Source organism: Mercenaria mercenaria, unplaced genomic scaffold (genome assembly GCF_021730395.1).
Source record: "Mercenaria mercenaria strain notata unplaced genomic scaffold, MADL_Memer_1 contig_4556, whole genome shotgun sequence".
NCBI lineage: Eukaryota > Metazoa > Mollusca > Bivalvia > Venerida > Veneridae > Mercenaria > Mercenaria mercenaria.
In genome coordinates this window covers 43600-66962 of record NW_026462794.1, presented here as the reverse complement: position 1 = coordinate 66962, position 23363 = coordinate 43600, and the positions used below count along the sequence as shown (strand labels likewise).

At 34.4% G+C, this 23363-nt stretch overlaps 1 long non-coding RNA gene across 1 annotated transcript; it reads left to right on the top strand.

Annotated features, from left to right (window-relative positions):
- The first annotated feature begins 165 nt into the window (after positions 1-165).
- Positions 166-22887, top strand: LOC128553972 (uncharacterized). Its single transcript, XR_008369487.1, has 5 exons — positions 166-302; positions 603-740; positions 14688-14810; positions 15444-15551; positions 22780-22887. It is a non-coding gene; the product is annotated as an uncharacterized LOC128553972 (long non-coding RNA).
- Positions 22888-23363: the final 476 nt, after the last annotated feature.

The following is a 23363-nucleotide window of genomic DNA, read 5'->3' as shown; positions in this document are numbered from 1 at the left end:
GTATATTAGGTCCGTATATTTGTAATATACATCCCGTATACTCCCGTATTTTCGAAATATACGGGACCGTACACTTCCGTATATTGACCCTTTTTTCGCAGTGAGTACGTACTAAAAATGATACACAATTGTTGATAAAATCAAGTTTGACGTTTCTTTTGTAGTAAACATTGATTCTGCATGCCCTGGAGGAGAATCAAGCGGCGACATCTGTAATATAGAAAGCAGCGAGTGTATTGATTCTGTTTGCAAATGTGTAACTGGCTATGCTGCCAACGCTGAAAAGACGCTGTGCAATGACGGTACGTTCTCCCTGTATCTCAGCAATTTTTGTGTTCAGTTAAGCTGACCACAGCAAATCATTGAATAAAACAATATCAAGGCATATAGATATTGAAAATATTGCACTATTAGCGTCTTTCATAAAATGATGAAATTAGAAAAGGGAAACTGTTTGGAAGAACATTAAAAATTCCATTAATTTCTAACAGGGAGGCTAGAGCAAATTTCAATATTTCAAATTTGATAAAATATCAGTACAAGTACGTACTAAAAATGATACACAATTGTTGATAAAATCAAATTTGATGTTGCTTATTTAGTTACAATTGATTCTGCATGCCCTGGAGGAGGATCAAGCGGCGACATCTGTAATATAGAAAACAGCGAGTGTATTGATTCTGTTTGCAAATGTGTCACCGGCTATGCAGCCAACGCGGAAAAGAAGCTGTGTAACGAAGGTACGTTCTCTCTGTACCCTAGGATTTGTGTTCTTTAATTAATCTGACCACAGCTGAATATCAATGATTAGAATTACATAATATCCGGTCAAATTTAATTGAAAAATTCTGCACTATATGCAGCTTTGGCAGAAATGAAGAAATTAAAAAAGAGCAACTGTTTGAATGTTAATGAAACATTGCAGTATTTTTTTTACAGGGAAGCTAAAGGATATTTTAATATTGTTACATCAATGAATAACAATTTCTTATTACAGTAAATAAAAATAACAGAAAAACAAACCTGCAACTATTAACAATAACAATTCAAATACCTTTAAAATGTCAAATAACCGTAAAATTCAATGTAATATGTAAAATTAGTCCAAATCCTTTCAAGGTCAAATTTGAATCCAATCAGTATAAATTCCATAATATTTCACAACAGTTTAGAATTGAATTTAGTATTTTCAAAGCATGAATAAATCCTCTCTTCAATGATAACTTTTTAAATCTACAGTTTGAATGCAAATCCTTCAAATGTTATATATGCAAACTGGTAAATGTTATTAAGAATTACAGAAAAGCCGGCCTGGTGTCAGAAAGCATCCTATTTAATATCTCATGTAACACTAAGAATAAAAAGAACATTTTGAAAAAATCAAGGACAATCTTTTCTAAAAATAATTGTTATACACTGTTTGTCATTATTCTGGTAGAATATTATGGAACAAAGTAGAAAATAAAAGAACTTATTTACATAATGTCTCAAAACTAGATCAATAGACATTAACTTTTTAATAAAGTAAGACCTATTTAAGGGAAATGACATATACGTACCCCTCCCCCCACACCCCCACCCCCATCCGAAGAAAAAAGAAAGTTTTGTGTAATAAAACCATCTTTTAATTTTACAATATTATACAAATGAAATATTCATAATGCATGAAAAAGAAATGGAATTCTTCAATATATCATATTTACAATTATGAGACACATAAATACTAAATATTTTTTATATAAAATGAAGAACTCTTGGTGCATATCCTGGAAAGGGCATCTGGAATAAGATTTTCTTTGCACTGATTATCCAAGTAAAAGACTCAACCTCAACAATCTCTGATATTTGTTTTTCCTTTTGTTAATGAAAGTGAGAGGGTTGTGGTCACTGAAGTCAACAACAGGGTACATGGCCACACTTAGATACACCTTAAAGTGCTGAATAGCCAAAATAAGAGCTAGACACTCTTTTCAATATTAGAACAATTTCTTTGATGTTTATTGAACTTTTCTGAGAAATAACAGACAAGATGATTAATTCCAGAGTTGTCTTATTGCAGCAATACTCCTCCAGCACCAATATCACTAGCATCTACTGCTAAATTGAAAGGTTTTTTAAAATTCGGTGCCAAAAGAAATGGTTCACTTTTGAGTATGGCCTTTAAATTTTCAAATGATTTTTGATATTTATCATTCCAGATAAATTTTGACTTTTAGAAAGGAAATTGGTTAAGGGTTCAGCAATTGAAGAAATATTTTGACAGAATTTTCTGTAATATGCTTTTGCTGGTTGGAACTGGAAAATCAGAGATTGATTCAACCTTAGTACAATCGGTTTTACTTGACCCTGTCCCACAACATAACCTAAGAAACTAACACACAACTTACAAAATCCACTTTTTGATAAGTTAATTGTCAACTTTGCTTTACTGACTCTCTCGAAGAAATCCTTAATGGTCTGCAGATGTCATTGCCAAGTGTCGTGGTATATGATGACATAATCAAAGTATCAATCACATCTTTTAAGTCCAGAAATAACGGAATTAACTAGTCGCTGAAATATTGCAGGCGAGTTTTTCATTCCAAATGGCATAACTTTATATTGAAATAATCATGGCTGAAACTTGTTAAGCTTTATCTGTGAGAGGAACTTGCCAAAATCCTTTTTAAAAATCAAATTTCGTTACAAATTTAGCTTGTCTAACTTTATCAATACAATCGTCAACTCTAGGTATTGGAAATGAATCAGTTTTTGTGACGCTGTCAACTTTCCTGTAATCTGTACACAAGCGATAAGATTTGTCAGATTTTGGAACAGGAATACATGGAGAACTCAAGTCGCTGTTGCTTGGTTCAATAAAATCATTGTCAAAAAAAATACTGAATTTCTTCTTTTAAATGATTCTGTTTCGTTGGGTTCATTCTCCATGGATGTTGTTTGATTGGAGTAGAATCAGTAAGTTCAGTGTCATGCAAAATTTTGTCAGTTCTATTATGTACATCTGGAAACAAATGTTCATATTCATGGATGCGCTGTTTCAGATGTTCTCTTCATTAAGGTTCCAGATGTGAAAATTGTTCATCCAGGTGTTGTAGAATTCTGAATTCTGAAGTTTTATTTGACCATCGACAGTGTTGTTGTCTTGTTCAACATCATGTTCAGTTGAATTTTCAATTTCCTCACTAACAGGTAAACTAACACTAACAGGATGTGGGACAGAGTTATCTCTATCAATGTATTCTTTTAACTTATTTATATGACATAGCAGCTTTTGCTTGCGCCTCACAGGAGTGTTTATAATGTAATTCAGATCACTTGACTTCTTTTCAACAGTATATGGATCATAATATCTAGCTTGTAATGGTTAACCAGGGATAGCTTAAAGTGCCAAAACCCTATCACCTGGTTTAAAACTTCTTTCTTCAGCACACTGATCATATCTTGATTTCATTTTGTTTTGAGCAGATTGTAAATTTGAACGTGCCAAGTCGAAAGCTTTTGTCAACTTATTTCTGAAATCAGAAACATATTTTAACAAATTTAAAGAACTGTCATCTTCTGAAAGAAATTTCTCTTTAAGTAATTTTAAAGGTCCACGGACAGTGTGACCCACACTAATTCAAATGGAATGAAGCCAAGTGATTCTTGTATAGCATCTCTGACCGCAAATAACAATTAATAAATATCTTCTTCCCAGTCCTTCTCTGTATAAAACAATATGTTCTACTAATATTTTTCAATGTTTGATGAACTCTTTCCAAGGCACCTTGACTTTCAGGGTGATAGGCTGAAGAGTTGTGCTGTTTTATGCCTAAGCTATGTAATACTTGTTGAAATATGTTAGACATAAAATTAGAACTTTGGTCAGACTGTCAGAGTTTGGAAGACCAAAAGATGTGAAAAAGTTAGTTAAGGCCTTAAAAATGGATTTGACCTTAATGTTTCTTAAAGGAATAGCTTCAGGAAATCTTGTTGAAGCATACATAATTGTTAAAAGGTACTGGTTCCCTAATTTGGTTTTAGGCAAGGGACCAACACAGTCCGCTATGATTCTACTGAAAGGTTCATCAAATGCGGGTACTGGCTGAAGATGTGCCTTGAGTATTTTCTGATTAAGTTTGCCTACCATTTGACAAGTGTGATAAGACCTACAAAATTGGGACACATCATGTTTTAAATTAGGCCTATAAAAATATTCAAGATTTTGTGGTATATTTTATTTACACCGGAATGACCTGACCTGGGCGTTTCATGAACCAGGGTAAGAATTTCATGACGATTAGACTTTGGGAGCACAATCTGGTAATTAACTGTCCCTTCATCATCACCAGGGACATCTCGTGGCCGCCATTTTCTCACTAAAATCCCATGTTTAACAAAATAGCAGACAGGAACCTGTGAAGCTTCTTCTTCACTAACAGCCTTTTGAAATAATAATGAATAATTGTTACTGAATAAGCTGTGACCTTGACAGCGAGATATGACTTTGGTCATTGAAAAGACAATGATCAGAGGTGTTGTCAGAGTCTGTCAATTGAACAGACAGATGTGAAAAGAAACGGAATTATATGTCTAAGAATTAAATGTTTCATTGATAATAGTATCAGACAAATCTATGTCTGACATAAGATCACTCTCAATGTTTTAATAGCCATAGAACGGGTAACTGCACAAGAAGGGTAAAGGTCAGGCAATTTCTGCTCAACTGGATCAGGCTTTTGATCCAAACAAGGTTTGTCAGTTACAAGTGGATTTACCACAACTTTATCTCAAGCTAGGTCATTTCCTAACAGTAAATGCACACCTTTAAATGGTGTGAGTATGTTCGGGTTTAACGTCTTTTTCAACAATTTTCCAATGGTAAGTTAGGTCTAACACCCACAGTCACAGGGTCAGTAACCAAATCTGAGGTTAAATAACATTATGGAGGGGTACAGAAACAAAACCACACTCCACCCCTTAAATAAGTACATTTGTATTAGAAGAAGTCTTCTCAGAAAACATCTGCACGAATAAGAGATTGAGAAGCTCCAGTATACCTTAAGATTTTAAAAGGAGTAGACTGGGTAGAATCACCGATAAGTGGTATAGAACAATGAGATATAAATGGCTCATAAACATCCATGATAGAATCAGAATTGGTGTCCTTGACCTCAATAACTTTAGAGAAAAGCTTTGAGAGATAATGTGTCCAGGTTTCTTGAAATAACTGCAAGTAGGTAGAGACAAGGGTTTTTCAGCAGATTTATTACCTGTACCTTCAGCAGGTTTATTGCCTGTAAAGTTTGATTGTTGATAACTTCTTTTATTAGAATTATTACCAGATGAGAACCTAGAATTATTTTGTGAAAAAGAGTGTTTCTTGTTGAAAAAACATTGGTTTGTTGAAGGAAATGTTATGAGTTAAAGTATAATCATCAGGCAATCTAGCAGCCTCTTCTAAATATTCAACCTGTTTTTCATCCAAGAAAGGTTTGACCTCGGTGCCAACACACTTTTTAAATTCTTCAGTTAACATTAGCTGCCTAAGTTTATGGAAATAAGGAAAAACACTTTTCCTCTTTTGTGTTATCCTTGTTTTTGGTGTGCATGTCATGGTGTTTCCTTCATACTTGCCAATTTTATGTATTTTGCATCATGTTGTTACTTCCATGCTGTGTTCACTTTTTACCAAAATAAATCTATCAATCTATCTAGATTGGCTTAGGATCATCCTTTAACTCATTACGTTTCCTTCAACAAACCAAATATGTTTTTTAACAAATTCTTTTTTCACAAAACACCTCTACTTTCTCACCCTAAATAATTCTAATGCAAGAAATTTTCAGATATCAAAATTTACAAGTGATAAATCTACTGAAAAACCCTAGTATCTACCTACTTGAAGCTATTGCAAGAAAACTTGGCATATCATCTCCGAATGCTCCACACTAAAGAGGAAAGAGATGAGGCAAAGCCTACAGGTCTTACCTCTCTCAGATCTGACCAATGTTCTAATGTCTTATGTATTTCAATAAGTATTATATAACTTAGAAAGACTTCATCAAACATTGAAAAATATTATTAGAACATGAAGCAACTCGTCAACAATAATTTTCCGTTGCATCTTCTTTTTTTATTGTTGGGCTACTTTGCGATGCATGGCTCTAAGGCTTTGTTTGGGGTGTTGTGCTTCCGGGAAATCTACCCTTACTTTTTATCTTTTAATCGCACTGTCCGTAGACCTTGCTTTCAGAAGATGACACTTCTTTACTATAGTATGTTTCTGACTTCACAACTTAATTAACAAAAGCTTGTGAATTGGCACGTTCTAAATTGCAATCGGCAAACACAAAGGAATGTAATCAAGATATGATCAATGTTGCGAAGAAAGTTTTTAACCAGGCAATAGTGTTTTCGCATTTTTACTTATCCCTGGTAAGCAATTATAAGCTATATAATATGGTTCTTATACTATTGAAAAGAAATCAAGTGATCTGAACTACATTATTTACACTCCTGGGAGGCGCAAGCAAAACAGTTATGTCATATGAATATGTTAAAAGAGTATATTAATAGGAATGGCTCCGTCCCAGTACCTGTTAGTGACTTTAAACCTGTTAGTAAGAAAACTGAAAACTCAGTTGAAAGCTACATTGAATATGACAACACCTAGATGAAAACCTTTCCCATTGGAACCTCAACAAAGATATGAGCTAAAACAATCTATTCATGAATATGAACTTTTGTTTCTGATAAACCTACTAGAACTGATATAAAATCTTTAATGACTTTGAACTTATAAATTCTACTCCAATCAAACAACCTCCATGCAGAATGAACCCAACAAAGTAAAAATGTTTTAAAGAAGAAATAAAATATTTGAAGGACGATGATTTCATTGAAACGAGCAACAACAACTGGAGTTCTCCATGTATTCCTTATCCAAAGCCTGACAAATCTTACCGGTTGTGTACATATTACAGGAAAGTTTACAGCGTCACAAAAACTGATTCATTTCCTATGCCTAGAGCTGACGACTAAACAAGTTTCAGCAATGGTTTCACCTGAAGGATTATTTTGATACAAAGTCATGCCTTTTAGAATAAAAGAGACTTGTTAACTCCATTATTTATATTCTTAGTGGATGTTATGGATACATTAACGACGTCATCTTATACCATGACACTTGGTACAAATGTAAAGTCGTCTGCAGACGATCAGATTTCTTTAAATGTGTCAGGTCAGTGAGGCAAAATTTACAATTAATTATTAATTTATCCAAAAAGTGAATTTTGTAAAGCTTGTGTTGTTTTCTTGGGTCACGGCGAAGTAAAAGTAAAACCCATTGATTCTATTATAAAATCTATTTTCCAAAAAGAAATCTATCTGTGATATTACAGTTCCAACCAGTAAAGGACAACTTGTGCGTTTTCTAGTTATTGCTGAATATTGCAGAACATTTTGTCAACATATTCTTCGACTATTAAACCCTTTCTAAGTTTACTAACTAATGAGATCTTTTGAAAGCATAGAATGCAACCAAGTAGAGTAATAGCAGACTCGGTTTGATTGTGTATGATCATGAGAAGTAATGAAATGTGTAACACGTCTCATCCTCCCTGGCACCAGCTTAAGCGGAACTCTATTACACATAGAGTGGACTTCATGATCTCAAAATACTAGAAAATATAACACTGAATCAAAGTACTGGAGACTTTTTACAGCCGCCAAAATTAATCTGGAATGATTAACGTCAAAAACCATTTGAAAAATTGGAGGCCATACTCATGATTGAACCACTCCTTTTGACAACAAATGTTGAAAAAAAAAACATTCAAGTTAGCAGTAGATGCTAGTGATATTGGTGCTGTTTTTAACATCTTTCCTGTATTTCTTTGTAGCAACATATCACCTGTTTGGATATTTTTACATTTTAAATTAAATGGATATACATTAACATTATGGAATAAAAGTATCTTTGAAGAGAAGATTTATATTCTTTGGCTATATTAAATTCATTTTGGCTTGCTTTCATATTGATTGGATTTACCTTTGACCAGGACAAGCTTTGGACTATTATTGCATACTAGGATGAGACTTAATGGCTAGTTGACATATTTCAGATATTTGATTCGTTACCTTTATGAATGATTTCTGTTACTGTTAATAGTTGTTTTTCTGTTACTTTTAGTATTTAATGTAACAAGCCATTGTTATCATTTAACCTACCACTAGTAGGGCCTGATACAAATAATTTGTGTCGCAAATACAGCGCGGTTTGTATATTTCGTCATGTTAACAAACAATCAAAATACACACCGTGCAAATTGGTTTGGAATTTATCTTGAATGATTTTTAATGCATTAGTGTTGTCGACCTGTTGAGTTCCCAGTTGTTCTACTAAGTATTTTATTATAACAGCCGCGTGGTTTGTGGCATGTGGCGGCCGTAAGAAGTGTCCCCGTACATCCAATCAGAGATGTTATATTTCGAATTTTTCAGATCGTTCGGCACAACATTTATGTTGTGTTATCGGTACTTTTAATTTTTCAGCTTGAGCATATCGACCTGAATGGTTCCAATACTTCTTGCGACATTTCAAGTAGTAGAGTACCTTCTTACTGCAACTACGATTTTGAGTCAAAACTAATCATACTTTTTCATCAACAGGTTAGGCTAAAGTCATTCAACCTAATTTAACTAAATTAAAATATTTGCTTTTTGAGCAATAACTGAAATAAATACACGATGGCTCGGGCTACTTTTTCCAAGGAACATGAAAAAATTAAGTCACGTAATATCCAGCTGAGCTGTGAAGAGCATAAGATTAGCAGTTCATAGCGAATTGACATAGGACAATAATAATGTCTGAAGCAAGTCAGTAAGTTACATTAGCTGGTCGCCGCTGCTTCATAATGCGCAAAACAAGCTGGTGGAAGTGTATGTATAGTGTGAAGGATGGACCTGTCTGTGTGTTAGGATGGGGGATGGAGGGCAAAATACTAGATCAAAATTTATCTTTACTGATCGGGCGCATTGGACACTAAATATATAATTGTGTAACATCGAAAATTGAATTGTATATTGCATATTTAGATTTTGTTGCAACTGATAATGTGTATTTGATTATTGGGGTAGTAGATACTAAAATTAAAAAATCAATACAAACGCGTTGATACCAATATGACAAAAACTATAGAACTTTTAATTCTTAAACATACGTATCGTATGCCATTTTCAGTATGCTCATTCAGTCGTGTATATAATGAAAACGTGTTATATGTCATAAATATCAGATTCAAGTATTGGTATCATGTTGCTAAATTATGAGCCAAAGTGGCAAGAATTGTCAGACTATCAAATACTTTCCAACCCTAAGCGTACATATATCTACAGTATGAGGCTATCAACGGCAGTGAGACAAGTGTCACATAACCGTTTAGTGTTTTCACAAATTTGAGCTGGATTAGTCGATTACCATTCCTGTTTTGACCGCTTTTAGCGTCGTCCAGATATTTGATAAATGCGTTATTTAATTTAACACAAAACTCTCTCACTCGCTGAAATCCTTACAGATATAATCATCTTAAATAACCGCCTATAAAATTAAAATCAATATACATATTTTTATATAAGAACATCTACTTAAGAAACATGTAAACCGGGTACATGAAGAGGTTTTTTTCTAACATGAAATTGCTACATTATCCATTGAAAAATGAAAATTGTTCTATGGCCCGTTATTCTCACCATCTCTCGGTTATTAGTCACATGTAGGCCAGCAGAAAATAATATTCACCACAAAAATGTAATACAATTTATTTTTCCATGTATGCGTTATTTATAACCCTGTGGGGACTAACTTCGTGCCACTCATTGCTGATTTATTACCATACTGTTATGAGCAAAATTTCAAGCTTAAATGTCAACTGAGACGCAGCTTGACATTATGAAAGCTTTTAATGGAAAATGGACAACCTATATTTTACAGCTATGGTGAAACACATTTTTCCAAAAGAATTACAACTTAACAGGGCTAATACCTCAGATATATGGAAGTCAGTTTTGGACTTATATTTAAAAATAGTTAACAGTGTTATAGACAAAAAATATATGATGACAGAGACGATTTCAGTTTGTAAATTGTCAATTTCCCCTGCCTTAATTGGAATGTCTCTTGAGCGACATCATGCTGTGTCCATATTTAACAATTCATTCGTTTTGCAAGGACTTACTCAAAGTTAGAGGATTTTAATCCTAGAAGTCTTCATATAACCAAAACGCTATTACAACAGAGTTACAGACATCATAAACTGCGAAAGGCTTTCACTAAAAACGGACGGTGGGAGTGGAATTTGTCTTGCATCTTGCTTAGTTATGCCCTAAAAAGTTAGGCTTTTTGGTGTTCTGATTTCAGAAAAGTTGTTGCTTTCATTTAGTTTACACTATCTTGTCGTACTTGTTGAAAACAAGGTAAGTGCGAGGTTGGCATGTCCTTGACGCGTTTCAACCTCTAGTTGTCTTTATATAAATTACCAACCGTTTCAATACGTTACTATTACTGTTTATTACTTGGATATATTCCAAGTAAGTTTATACCCGTCTATTATACGTCATTGAACAGAACTAAATGGATGATATTTAGAAGATTTCAAACTTCGATAAAACAAAAGATTATATTATTCTTTTATGTTGTTGTTCCTATTTTCATCAGAAAACAAATTGAATATTAATTCCATTCTTTAAGATTCCATTATTTTAGTCATTAAGCCGGTAGAAATGTAAAATTTGGAATTTTAAATTTTTATGGACCCAAAAACTACAATTTTGGTGATGAAAATTACAATATCTTCAAAATTCCAAATGCCCTCTCTAAGAATTCTGCATACTGATTCGAGTCGTAAATTCGGCCAGGTCGTAAATATTCGGCCACCCACTTTAAAGCTTTTTTTCGAGCCAGATGCTTATGAACGCATCTCTGTCATCACAAACACTTGCGTTAGCAACAAAGTCGGCAAAAAACAACAAGTTGAGATGAGTAGAAAAAAGGTTGTCCTTCCCTAAAGATGTATACTCTAAATTGCAAATACTTTGTCTCGTGGGTCGCGTGACGTCATCGCACGCGCTCGTTTATGCTGAGGCCCGGCAAGGGTTAATTCAAACCTAAACTTTATAACACGAAATGAACATGCGCTAACTAGCGTAAAACACGTTAAAACCAAGTTAATTGATATATTGTTCCCCCAACGTCATTGAATTTCCATGTCTACGTTGTTTTTTCACGTCGACGTCATTTCCTTTTGAATTATCCGTTTTGTGACCGTAATACGTTAATGCTTTGCCACGGAACGCGCATGTATAAAACGGTGTTATAAGAGCACGTGAGCGCGCTAATCTCTCTTTTAATACACGTTTACTCTCCTGTTAAAACACCCCCGAAAATTGACAAGAGCTGCAGTTTTATGCTAGAGTGTGTAATAAACAGTGACGTAAAAATTAAACTACGCTATACTGGTGTGAGAAGGATCACAGGCGCTTTTTAAATCTGTGTTGGCAAATATTTCCCACGCGGTATGCTATTGAAAATTGATTGCAGTTTGTTGAAAAAGAAATGATATTAGTTGTAGCATCTATTTATTTTCAAGAAAATCTTGAAACATAACCAACTTTATGTTTAAAAAGTGGCTAAATATTTACAACCTCTAGAAGGTAAAATGTGGAGGCTAAACCTGTCCGTTATTTTAAGCGCGGTTTTATTGTTTACCATACTGTAAACGGCCGTTAATAATAACAATGAATGTTGTTTGTATTGAAGCACATATGGTAGAAATTTTGTACAAATCAATTGTATAAAGAACGAAATATTTATGAAAAACCGCAAAAAGTGGCCAAATTTACGACTCGAACCAGTACCTTATAAGGAAATATCTAAAGCTTTTAAAGTTTTCATTTAATCCATGGTTTTAATGAAAACATTATGTCATAATTTAATGAAAATAAACAAGAACAATGAACATTCAAGGTGTCAAATTCTTTAGACAGAATTACCCACTGAACTACCCCCTAGACATCTTAAACGAACCCTGAAATACTGAATAAAATTATGACGGAACAAAAAGACATGCAATGGTAATTTTCTAATTGATACTGATGGTTCAAAAGAAGATTCAACGTAGGCTCTGTGCTTCAGTCAGGCACTTCCATCGTTCAAAATTATTGTTTTCCAATTTGTCTTTGCATATCATATCGAAATACATGGATGATATGTTTATTATCTGTTTTGATTCACTTCAAAATCAAAAACAGGAAAATCCTTAAATTCAAAATAGAGATATCAAATTTTATAAAATACTAGTTAAAAAGCAATTTTGTTGGCTACTTTAAGCATGTGTAAATGTTGAGTTCTGCTCAACCCGGGGCTAGAGGGCGTGGACGGTATCATGCATTTCCACTACCGCCCATGAATGGGCTCAATCAAACCGAGCCTGCAACATTTTCGTTTCTGTCGTGTTGAACGACCTGTGGAGTTTCCACTTATTCTGTTTTCTAAGTCATTTTGGAATTGATGAAAACGAGGATGATATCACAACAAAGTAACCCCCTTCATTACCACAATCTAATTTGAAATGATCACACACGGATTTTCACTCATTTTCATCCTACTTTCATGGAAAAACCATTAAGGATCAGTGACAGTACAAGATCAGATCTGTACTCAGAGAGAAAGTCCTCCTCTCTCTCGCTGCTCTCGGATAAGTCAAACCAATCTTACTCAATCTTTTCTTCTGAAGAAAGAGAAATAATCTGAAGGTATACTATGTTAAGCACCACTCACTATTAAACATATTGTAAATGATCTTGTGAACTTCGCTTCACTGCGTAGAACGTAAGTTCAATCTTTTAAAAAGGTTGTTTTAGACTGTTCCTGTCGACACTGTTTATCGGTTTTCTTAACAAAAATATATTTATTATTAAATCTGAACATGAAAACGTTTTATTTACATTTCTTGTAATATTGCCAGATTAACTCAGGTTGATATCGTGTATGTGTTTTTATCTAAATGATTTTTAACTACAATTTTCAGTTTGACTTCTCTTCGACAAAATAAAAATATATATACCATTACCCATACACGTGTATCGTGCGATTCGGTTAATATTTGTTATGTTATTTTTGTCTATCGGCTTCCTTGCCGACTGATTTGAGCACAAATAATTTAAAAATAATTTGTTGTATGCAAAATAGTTAACTTGCATTAGTTTATTTCAAATTTTTCGATGACCAACACTCGGGCAATGTTGATAAGGACCTGTTGTATTGCGCATCTTTACAAACACAATGCTTGAGGTGAACACCCTACATAGGACCTACCAAAATACTATAGATATCGAGTTTCTATCGTCGTGACCCTAAAGCAAATCTCGACGTTTTGAGTCAATGCTCACTATGATAGAACTCAAAAGTATTTGGTAAAATTTTAATGACACTATTATTTCCGACGATATTGACTCCTTGGCAAATCTGCAGCTTCTTGTCTCTTCGCTGCCCTCGTAATTATAAGTTTCTTGCCAATAGTAATTAGCGATCAATTATAATCAAGGTTTCAGCTACGATGATTAATGAAATGCATAATTTCTACTTTCATTAGAGCCTTAAAATATCTGATTTATCGTACCAATAGACAGAACTTTATTTTCTAGGATTTTGTGAGAGATAAATGTCTATTTTTTTATCAAGTTTATTTGTTAAAGTGTCTTATTTGAGGGTCGAAATAGTGGTTCGAATAGGATGAGTCCATCTATTTTAGGTACGAATATTATAAGTTTTGCGGCCACTAAATTATATCAACACTGAATGTACGTAAGACGTTAAGAGTATCTCACGGCACATGTTGCAAAATTAACCTTTAAAACAGTAAATAGCGTCATTAAGGATAAACGTTTTGTCTGACATTTCACGCAGCGTTGCACAGTCAGCAGAGTGAAAAAAATAGACACTCTTTTCAATCAGGCAGAATGTTTTCATTTTGATAAAGTATCTATTGTGCGTTATCAATCAAGCAGTCTGATTTGCACTCTGAAGTCACGTGGCATAAGTCGGTCCAGGTCACGAGTTCATTCTTAGAACGGCCTTCGCCGAAAAATAAAAAAACGCAAATGATTTATAACAGGCAAACTACCTGCATTAAATACTGTGATCTATATCTTATTTTGGCTGAACCCGTGATTTATCGTAAATGTTTAGAAACGTTATGGTAGGGCAGCATAGATAAATACAAATGAAAAACAAAATACTACTCAAAGTTCAAACTGAGATATTTTGTGTTTGCAAGTGTACATGTTATCTTGAATTTAAAATTTATAAAACATCTTTTAAATATAATATTGAAAATGCCACCTACTCTATTTTACAAGTAGAATTCGAAGCATACATCAATGTGTACTTAACTGAGCAAAGAAAGGCTTAGGAATCTATAGACAGTCAAAGTATATAATGTATACAGATAGATAGAATGACCAAAGTATCAGATATATACCGACTGATTGTTAGATCGTTTTTTTCCTGCTGTCACAAAATATCTCCAGTCTATCTTTATTCCTTTATTATATTTATTACCCTAGTCAATTTGAAAGTAATTATTGATTTTATACTGAATGATTATCTGTGTTTTGGTCTAACTTTTCAACTTTTCAATCAAATTCAGACAGAGACGAATGTACGGCAAACACACACAACTGTGACACAAATGCAGCATGTGTTAATACTGACGGAAGCTTTACATGTATCTGTAACGATGGTTACTCTGGAGATGGTACATCATGCACCGGTACATAATTTTTAGGTTTTATGAATCAACATTTGATATCTATGTTAAATATATATTTATCGACTAGTTAAAACAAATAAGTAGTCTGTTCAACTTGACACAATTTGAAGCATTGGTTAAGGTATATAGAAGATATTACATGTTTCTTAGAGGAAACATACTGAATTTAAAGTAAGTTTCTGCATCGATATTCAATCAAATACATATGTATTCAGTTATGCCTTATTCATATCAACCACACAACTACGGTATGCCAATTAAAGATGAAATAGTGGAAAAACGAAGTTACTATCAACCTAGAAAACAAATAAAATGTACTAAAAAAAGCTGTTAATAATAGTAGATATATTATAGCATTGCGTAATAACACTTAAATATTTGAGCGGAAGGTTTGACATTTTACATAATTATAAAACAGATATCTTCAGGAAAATAGCTGAATCTCTTCTTAACATTATACTTATCGAATGATATCTGATATCATATACTTTTTGAATGTTTTGGTCTACCTTTTCCTGACTATAAGAGCTCTAGCTTTGAAACTTGGTACACTTAGATATTATTGAATTAAATGTTGACGTTACATTAGTATCTCTGATTTCAAATTATATAGCTGCTATTATACAATTTCAGCAACCTGTTCCAATGGTCCCTGTCTGAACGGAGCTACCTGTTCTGTCGACAGCAATCAGCTTGTTTGTAATTGCCTCGCCGGATACGAAGGCACATACTGTCAAACAGGTAGGTTGTTGTCTGAGTGCTTATGAACTACAATGCCTTAGAAGTAAGTAAGGACTTCTTAGCTCACCTGTCACGTAGTGTCAATGTAAACTTTTGTGATCGCCCTTCGTCCGTCGTCGTCCGTCCACAATTTCTTGTGAACACGATAGAGACCACATTTTGCAACCGATTTTAATCACACTTACGCACAACTTGTATTGGCATAATATCTCGGTTCCTTTCGAACACTGACCTGATCCCATCACGGATTAAAAAGAGTTATGGCTAAAACTTGCTATTTGGCTTTTGCAGCCATATAGAAACCTCTCGTATGGTTAAAATTAAAACAAACTTGCAAAATACCTTAACCAACAGTAGATCTTGGATTCCATGATGAATCCGTGAGATTCAATCATAGGTTCCGAACTTACGGCCTCTAATTGTCCCCTGAAAGAGCCACGATTTGTTATTTTTTACGTTGTGAACACGAAATAAGATTAGATTTTAACCACACTTATACACAACGTAAGTCACAATAAGATCTCTGTTCTCTTCGATAACCGGCTAAATTCTGTTATTGGTTCTAGAGTTACTGTCCCTGAAAGGGGCAGTATTTTTTATTTTGGCCCCTACACCCATATAAAGTTTTCATTTATGCTTTTGTTTGATAAAACTTTATCAGAATGTTTATTTTGATGGTGTCTAAGCTAAATTCGAAACTGGTTCATGTGGGGTCAAAAACAAGGTCACCAGGTCAAATCAAAGGGAAAGCTTGTTGACATCCGTTAGGCCACATTAATGAGTCTATCTTCATGAAACGTAATCAAAATGTTTATCTTGATGATTTCTATGACAAGTTCAAAACCTGGTCATATGGGGTCAAAAACTAGGTTTACCGGTCGAATCAAAGGAAAAGCTTGTTAGCCGTCTTGAGGCTACATTTATGGCCCTATCTTCATGAAACTTGGTCAGAATGTTTATCTTGATGATTCCTAGGCCAAGTTTAAAACTGGGTTATGTAAAACTCGGTCACCCACTCAAATCAAATGAAAATCTTGTTAACATTCTAGAGGCCATATTTATGACCCATCTTCATGATACTTGGTAACAATGTTATCTTGATGATTCCTAGGCAAATTCGAAACTGGGTCATGTGGGGTCAAAAATAAGGTCACCAGGTCAAATCAAAGGGAAAACTTGTTGACATCCTAGAGGCCACATTTATGAGCCTATCTTCATGAAACTTGGTCAGAATGTTTATCTTGATGATTTTTATGCAAAGTTCAAAACTTGGTCATATGGAGTCAAAAACTAGGTCTCCCGGTCAAATCAAAGGGAAAGCTTGTTAACCGTCTTGAGGCCACATTTATGGCCCTATCTTCATGAAACTTGGTCAGAATGTTTATCTTTAAAACTGGATTATGTAGGTTAAAAACTCGGTCACCCGCTCAAATCAAATAAAAATCTTGTTAACACTATGGAGGCCATATTTAAGACCCATCTTCATGATACTTGGTAACAATGTTTATCTTGATGATTCCTAGGCAAATTCGAAACTGGGTCATATGGGGTCAAAAACAAGGTCACCAGGTCAAATCAAAAAGGAACACTTGTTGAAATCCTAGAGGCCGTATTAATGAGCTTATCTTCATAAAACTTTGTTAGAATGTTTATTGGTCATATGGGGTCAAAAACTAGGTATCCCGGTCAAATCAAAGGAAAAGTTTGTTAACCGTCTTGAGGCCACATTTATGGCTCCATGCAACTTGGTAAGAATACTAATCTTGATGATTCCTAGGCAAGTTCGAAACTGAGTCATGTGGGTCAGAACATAGGTCAAAACACAGGTCACCACTCAAATAAAAGGAAAATTTGTTAACACTCTAGAGGCCAAATATTTGACCCTATCTTCATGAAACTTGGTGAGAATGTTTATCTACAGGTGGGCGATATAGGGTCATCATAAAAACAAGGATGAATATCCAACACATTCTCGCATACCAGAGGTCTACCGTGGTTCCCTGGATAAACCTCTGGCACATTTCGCCGATATTTGTGGTTTGGTTACATTACAGGTAAAACGTTTCAGTCAATCAGCGTCGTTTCGCGACAAAATGTAGCGAACCAATCAAAATCGTCCGTGAAAAGCGTGACCGCGTCCTTTCATTTCGATGCCGACTTACGAGGAATATTATTATTTCTTCAGGTAAATTTCTTAACATCGAGTAACAGAAATAAATCTTTATTAATCGCAATCATGGAATATTGCCTTTATCCATCGTTAGCAACTACCTTGCTTACATATTGTTTGAAATTTAAATTCGGCGTGCCCAATATAGTGGCGAACATTGATTGGCTGAAACTTCTCCCGGTAGTAATTACGAATGCGCATGCTCACCAAATAAACGACAGAATTAAATCAGAGGTTCGTCTCGGGATTTTGACGAACATCTGATGGATGAGAATGATCCAACAAAGCCACGTTCTAAAAACGCAGCCTTCCCAAACGTAAACCCAGCACGCGGACTCGCACACGACCAACACACACACACACACATAAGCACACAGGACAAAACAAACAGATAAAGGAACACAGTGGGGCACCGCCTTGGAACGGTCAGTGGCAAAACCACCACTTGGGAGCTTAAACCGGTTTTTTGTGCACCTAACCTCACTCTTACCCTCACCATGTTCCAAAGTCAAACCCTAACATACACGCAAAGGCAACAGGCATGTAATGTAAAACACAAAAATGCTTTTGTATATATATGTATATATATATAATGGAACTACCTGTTAAATTGAAATGTATGTGATTGTGCCGCTATACAGAGTCTGTGAAACGTTTTATCGAGTAGTGAATATAATGGATTTCAAAGTGTGCATTTTTTCAATGTATAAAAAATAATAGTAATTTTTCCGAAAAATATTAGGTAGTAGTTTTTATATAAATTGTAGTACACAATATTTATAAAACAGTTCAGTTTGAACCCCTTTCAACTCGCACGCTAATTTGACAATTTCATTTGTTTACAGTTCATCTGATTATTAAACCATATATTAAACTACATGTACCGTCTTTTTGTTATATCACATGCGTACAAGGTACTCAAAGTGGCTCATAATGACCTATGTCTGTCGTTAACGATATCACTGTGTGGCTGAAAAATAACGAAACATGGTTAAACGTTTTGTTTCGATACAGTCTTGGTCGCGTTCGAAACTGGGTTACCTTGAATAAAAGCTAGATCGCAAGGTCATACCAGAGGAAATCTTGTTATTTATTCATTTTGTTCTCGTGTTCTGTTGCCTTGTCTCTTTGCATGCGTGTGTGCGTTGGTGTTATGCGTATCAATGAGCGCACTGCTGTAAGTAACAAGTTGGAGAGACTGCGTTCTTGCTGTCTTTATAAAATAAATGTCTATTTTAAAACTAGGTCAGCTTGGATTAACGCCTAGGCCACTAGTTCCAATCATAGAAATACCTTGCCGACATGGAACAAGTCATAATAATATATATGAACAATATAAAGTATGGTCAAAATGCCCGTCTTTATCAAATATATGCCTTTTTAGGCTTAAAAAGACCCATAGTCTAGTTCAAAAGTGGGTCACCTGTGTACACAAAGTTATTAGGTGAAATCATAGGACTGTGTTAATAATCCAGAGAGTGCGTTTGCTGGCCTTGTTAACATGAAACTTCTGAGAATGTTTTTTATTATGAAATCTTGGTGTTCATTTTTAACTGGATCATTTAAGGGCCTTACAGTAGGTCACTAGGTCAAATCCTTTAACCATCTTTGAACAGTCTAAGATGCCATTTTTCAACTTGATCTAAATTAAGGAAGTTCTGCACGTTCGGATAAAAAAAATTCAAATTGATTAAACGCTGATTTTTCATAACTTGAGACTATACGTTTAGCAAATAAAAATGATAGGGTCTTGTGCTTGATTGTTTGCTAGACTGATTTGAAAAAATTGGATCTCACGCAAGTATTCATGATGGGAGTATATTGAAATATCAAAATTTTCGTATCATTATGGGGAATAGACATTTTTCTACAATGTAGATTTTAAGGAAACTTCTCATTTTAAACGTACGGCTTAAGGTTTCTGTTAGAAAACATATTTATCAAACTTGGCAATAAAACTTATAGAAAAGTAATTGGTTTCCCGATGGTGACTACCTGCGCCACACTCATTGCTGATTTATTCTTATACATTTGTACTGTTATATGTGGAATTTCATGCTCAGTTTGTCCACTAAAACACAATTGGTATTATTGAAGCTTTTAATGAACCTCGAGGTACCTTGATGATATTTTAAATCTGGACAACCTATATTTTTAAGAAATGGTGAAACACATTTATCTAAAAGAGTTACAGCTTAACAAGGCTAATACTTAAGACTTTAAAGCAGCGTCATTTTTGGACTTAAATTTAACAATTGTAAATGGTAATATAGAAACGAAAATATATTCTAAAAGAGACGATGTCAATTTTGAAATTGTCAACTTCCCCCGCCTTGATGGAGATGTCCCTTGAGCGACATCATACGGTGTCTACATTTCGCAACTTATTCGTTTTGCAAGAGCTTGCTCAAAGTAAGAGGATTTTAATTGTAGAAATCTTCATATCATCAAATCATTATTACAACAGGGTTACCGATATCATAAACTAAGGAAAGCGTTCACTAAACTTTACTACAGATCGTCTGAACTTTTAATGAAATATAAAACAAACCTTAAAACACTTTTAAAACTTGGTCTTACACACCCGGTATACTATGGAGATGTAGTTTATAAAATTCGAAAAATTCCACATAATGCTTATTTTAATCAAATATTTGTAAAATATGTCAAAATCAAAAGAGGATATAATGCAAAGATCGTTAAGCACAGTGCATGTTTGGTGATTGACCCCTCTATAGTTAATCGCTACGCTTTCCTATTTGATGGTACGATGACTAATAAAGTGTAAGACTCCTTGATGCTTTTCTCCTAAATCCTACTAAAACGGACGGAAGGACTGGAATTTTGTCTTGTACCTTGTTCAGTCGTGGCCTTAAAAGTTAGGCTCTTGATGCTCTGACTTCAGACAAGTTGTTGAGTATATTGGTGTAATTATACCTTAGATTGACTCTATTGTTATGTTTTACTTTATATTATCTGGTATTTTGTCGCTAATGTTAGAGCCTTTCTCAGCGGGGAGTGATTTTATTCACACTGCCTTGTCTAACTTGTTGAAAAGGTAAGTGCGAGGTTGGCATGCCCTAAACGCGTTTAAACCCCTACTTTCCTTTTTATAGGTTACTGACCGTTCCCTATTTTCAACTTGTTTTCAGTCCGTCTCGTACTTTTTGATGTGTATGTTGTCTTGTTTGTTGTTAGCGTTTTTGTCCTCTTTCTCCTCACTACCCCCATTACCCACATCGCACCAACCCATCCTTTTCCCTTGCATTTATACTCCCTTGCATTTGCTGCCTGCCTACCATATTTTGGCCGCCGGTCATCCTACCATATTTTGGCCGCCGGTTGTCCTTAGGCGGCCCCCTACTGTTGTTTTTTCCCTGCTTATGTGTGTGTATGTGTATTTGTGCGTGTTTGTTATGGGCGTTGCCCCACAGTGTTGTTTTCGTACTTTTCTGTTTGTTTATCTATGTGTGTGTGTGTGTGTGTGCGTGTGTGTTTGTGTTTTAGTACATGCATGTCTGCGACGTTGTAGGAATACTGCGTTTAAGGAACGTAGCTTTCACTAGTGAAAATTCATCCTTGCTCCACCTTCCCCCTACACCCGACCCTTTCATCTACCCTTACCACCCCACCCCCATTTTCTGTATTTTGCATATAATTATAATGTACTTATTGTTGGATTTTTTAAGCAACCCGTCTACAATATTTTTTCGTTACAGCTTCTTTTTATTGTGGGCGTACTTTGCGATGCATGGCTCTATGGCTGTGTTTGGGGTGCTCTGTGCTTCCGGGAAAATATACCCTTACATTTTATCTTCTATGATATGGTTAAATACAATGGTGTATAGGACCCTTTGCTTGTTTTTGATCTATTTGACCATGATCAAAGTTATCAACACATTTCAAGCTGGTTTTGAGACATTTTGTTTTGAACTATTTAACGTGTCAGATGTTTTAATATTATATTTAACTTTAGAAAAACAGTTATGTTGCCATTGTAATATATTTTCATATTTTCTCACGGGTTGCCATTAACTCAGAAAATGATTTTCATTTCCGTACGTTGAATCCAGGCTATATTCTCACTTATATATATCACTTCCGGTTTATCAAACGTGCAGAACTATCTTAAACATGGCAAGAATGTTTGTCTGTGGTAAATATATGTCAAACTCGGAAGTGGGTCTTACGCCCAAAACTAAGACAGTAGGTTCAGTCAGAAAAAAATCTTTTCAGCACTATAGAAAACTTTCCATCACGCAAGCGGTAACATTTTTTATTTAGCTTTGACCTAATGCAATCAATGTCAAATGAATCCTTGACATAAAATGCGTGCCACAATGCCAGACGATAGAAGATATTTTTTATTAGAAATCACATTTGGAATTTATCATAAACTTTATGCATTATGGATTTCGAACAGATGCATATTTGGTGTTACCGTATGTATGTATGTCCTGTTAATTGATACTTTAAACATGTTGCTAGTGCCTAAAGCGACAGGATAGATAAAATAATGTTACCGGAATTCATGAAATCGACACATATAAAAACGAATCCAGTCTCTGTAAAGTGTTTCCGTTCCCTATCTGGCTCGGTCACCAACACTCAAAATTTTTGAGTGTTTTATCCCAATATTCATTTATACGGACAAATCGTCTTTTGAATTTGTCGTCACTATATTAAATAAATTGGATGATCTAATAAACAAAACTGTTATGTATATTGCTTAAAGAATTAAATGTATATAGCTCTGATGTATATCATGTATCATGATATCGCCGCCTCACTGCATTGTTATACTCATTATCCTCTTGTTTTCGTAGTATAAGTAGCAAGCTGCTTTATTTAGTGTTGTGTTAATGAAATATTACATACAAACAGAACATAATCTTAATAACTTTGTCATACATTTTGTCTTGAATTGTCATATACATATATATGCATTTTTCGTTGTTTTTTTTTCTCACTATTGCAAAGGACCTTATTTTATTATCAAATATACTGTCAGACACTTTACTGAAAACAAAGTTAAAACTATGTTTAAAAATATTTCAGCAACGTGCTCGAACACGCCCTGCCAGAATGGTGGCACATGCGCACTGGCCAATAGTAAAGTAGAGTGTGAGTGTGTCACTGGATATAAAGGATCTTACTGTCAAACAAGTAGGCCATTTCTTTAATATTTTATTTTTACAATATGGAATAAATACCATTATATATTTATAATAATTATAATAATAATAATATTAATAATAATATAAGTGTAACCTAATCTCTTGTACAAACGGTCTCCATTATCAGTTTAGTGCATAATGCATTATGTATCATTTGTCTCAAATTTAGGCGATGTAACAATATCATTGTTTCGTGTTACAGTAAGTAAGTATCTCTGTTATGTTATATGGAGGCCTTAAAATGTGCGTCCGATTTCTCAATTGGCTCTCTTTTTACATCAGATCTATTTATTATGTTTATAAAACAAAGACTTACATTTACAATTTTGTACAAAACAAAAATATTCTTCGGAAATTTATACTCTTGGGCATCTTAACCTTTCTTGAAAATCGAGCATGGTAGGGCCAATACAGCTCAGGCCATCGGCTGCCAATTTAAAATGACTTTGTTTTGCTGGGAGACAG